At 47.0% G+C, this 3,050-nt stretch overlaps 1 protein-coding gene across 3 annotated transcripts in view; it reads right to left on the bottom strand.

Moving 5' to 3' along the window:
• The window catches only part of ddc (dopa decarboxylase), a 110,812-nt gene that overhangs the window by 31,212 nt on the left and 76,550 nt on the right, over positions 1 to 3,050 (bottom strand). The window lies entirely within an intron of this gene.

Genomic DNA, 3,050 nt, shown 5'->3' with positions numbered 1-3,050 from the left:
TCCACTTCCTTCGTAAACCATGGCTCCCGCGCTCTACAGCTTCCTCCCTGCCTGACAGGTACATACTTATCTAGGACACTCAGGAGCTTTTGCTTGAATAAGCTCCACATTTCTAATGTGCCTATCCCCTGCAGTTTCCTTCCCCATCCTTTACTTCCTAAATCTTGCCTTATCTCATTGTAATTGCCTTTCCCCCAGTTATAACTCTTGCCCAGTGGTATACACCTATCCCTTTCCATCACTCAAGTAAACATAACAGAATTATGATCGCTATCACCAAAGTGCTCACCTACTTCCAAGTCTAACACCTGGCAGGGCTTATTACCCAGTACCAAATCTAATGTGGCTTCGCCCCTTGTATCAGGAAGCCCTCCTGCACACACTGGACAAAAACTGACCCATCTATAGAACTCGTACTGTAGAGTTCCCAGGCAATATTTGGAAAGTTGAAGCCCCCCATGACAACTACCCTGTCTCTCTCTCACTCCTATCTAGAATCAACTTTGCTATCCTTTCCTCTGCATCTCTGGAACTATTCGGAGGCCTATAGAAAACTCCCAACAGGTTGAACTCTCCTTTTCTGTTTCTAACTTCAATCCCCAAACATCCTTTCTGCAACTGTAATACTGTCCTTGACCAACAATGCCACACCTCCTCCTCTTTTACCATCTTCTCTGTTCTTACTGAAACATCTAAATCCTGGAACCTGCAACAATCATTCCTCTTCCTGCTCTAACCACGTCTCCGAAATGGCCACAACATCGAAGTCCCAGGTACCAACCCATGCTGCAAGTTCACCCACCTTATTCCAGATGCTCCTGGCATTGAAATAGACACACTTCAAACCAACTTCTTGCTTGCTGATGCGATCTTGCGTCCCTGAAACTTGATTTCGTACTTCCCTACTCTCAACCTTTTCTATGCTCGAACTACACTTTTGGTTCCCATCCCCCTGTTGGATTAGTTTAAACCCACCCCAATAGCCTTAGCGAATTTCCCCCCCAGGATATTGGTACCCCTCTGGTTCAGATGAAGACCATCCTGCTTGTAGAGGTACCACCTACCCCAGAAAAAGCCCCAATTATCCAAGAATCCAAAACCCTCCCTCCTGCACCATCCCTGTACCCACGTGTTCAACTCCTCTCTCTCCCTATTCCTCGCCTCATCAGCACATGGCACGGGCAACAAACCAGAGACAACTCTGTTCATCCTTGCTCTAAGCTTCCATCCTAGCTCCTTGAATTTCTGCCTTAAATCCCCATCACTCTTCCTACCTATGTCGTTGGTACCTATGTGGACCACGACTTGGGGCTGCTCCCCCTCCTCCTTAAGGATCCCAAAAAGATGATCAGAGACATCACGAACCCTGGCACCTGGGAGGCTACACACCAACCATGATTCTCTCTCGTCCCCACAGAACCTCCTATCTGTCCCCCTAACAATGGAGTCCCCAATGACTACTGCTCTGCTCCTCTTCCCCTTTCCCTTCTGAGCAGCAGGGACAGACTCTGTGCCAGAGCCCTGTGCCCCACTGCTTTCCCCTGGTAAGTCGTCTCCCCCAACAGTATCCAAAACAGTATACTTATTGTTGAGGGGCATGGCCACAGGGGTTCCCTGCACTGCCTGCCAGTTCCCTTTCTGTCCCCTGACTGTAACCCATTTGCCTTTTTCTTGTACCTTAGAAGAGACTACTTCCCTGTAACTTTGCTCAATAACCCCACCTGCCTCCCGAATGATCCGAAGTTCATCCAGCTCCAGCTCCAGTTCCCTAACGGGGTTTTCAAAGAGCTGGAGTTGGGTGCACTTCCCGCAGATGTAGTCAGCAGGGACACTAGTGGTGACCCTTACCTCCCACATTCTGCAGGAGGAACATTCCATTCCCACTATTCTAAATTCCCAAAGAGACTGTTGAAAAAATAAGGAATAAAAAAAAAGGTTACCTTACCAATCTGGCGCACAGGTCCTTTTTTTTGGTGAGAGGAGGATGGGTGGGAGACACTACCTGAGTAGTGTTTTGAGTAACGCAACCACATAAATATATGACTTCCCAGAAGTCCATCGCTCCTCCCTCGCACCTCTCGGCAAATGGAGGCCCGACTCGCGAGGTAAGTCCCTTTTAATGCGGAAAAACTCACCCTTCCTGGCAGTCCTCGCTTCACCACTCCTTCTCTCCTCGCCGCTCTGCAAAATGGTTTCTGATTTCTACAAACTTTCATTTTAACTGGGGACAGTTTGCAAGTCGTAAGCTATATAATTTTAATCAGGTCCCCAATGACTCATGCAAAAAAAATGTCTTAATCACACTAAGCCATAAACATTTCCCTCCTTTTTTCTCTTTTCATGTTGTTTTCACCTACTACTGCCAGGTGGCAGTAGAGGAGCTACAAATGACTTCAGCAACTCGGTTCATAAAAGAGAAAAACCTGCATTTCGATTCTGAGGAGAAGTGCATTAACAGCAACAATAAAAGACCAGTAACCCTTGAGGAATGTATTTGTGGACACTGGGGAGATTGGATTTGACAGTGAAAAATCCTATATATTGAACACACTGATAAAACTCACTGTTTAGGTTCCCACAAGGAAAGACTAGTACAGTGAAGAACCACAAAATAATGATGCTCGCAGAATTAGGAAAGGAATAAATTTATGGGAAAACCAAAACTTAGTTCAATAAATCTTCATTTAGACTAAAGTCAAAGCTGGAGGTGTTGAAAAACAATAACATACATTTAGGTGAACATTGAACCTGACTAGAACTGAAAATTATATTTTCCAAAACTGTACAACCCAGATGACCTCCTTCTTCAAGGACCGCAATTTCCCCCCAGACGTGGTCGACAATGCCCTCCACCGCATCTCTTCCACTTCCCGCTCCTCCGCCCTTGAGCCCCACCCCTCCAACCGCCACCAGGACAGAACCCCACTGGTCCTCACCTACCACCCCACCAACCTCCATGTACAGCGTATCATCCGCAGTCATTTCCGCCACCTCCAAACGGACCCCACCACCAGGGATATATTTCCCTCCCCTCCCCTATCAGCATTCCG

This window comes from Chiloscyllium plagiosum, chromosome 5 (genome assembly GCF_004010195.1).
Source record: "Chiloscyllium plagiosum isolate BGI_BamShark_2017 chromosome 5, ASM401019v2, whole genome shotgun sequence".
Classification (NCBI taxonomy): domain Eukaryota; kingdom Metazoa; phylum Chordata; class Chondrichthyes; order Orectolobiformes; family Hemiscylliidae; genus Chiloscyllium; species Chiloscyllium plagiosum.
Note: the sequence above shows the minus strand (reverse complement) of the source record. Positions and strands in the feature narration are given on the sequence as shown.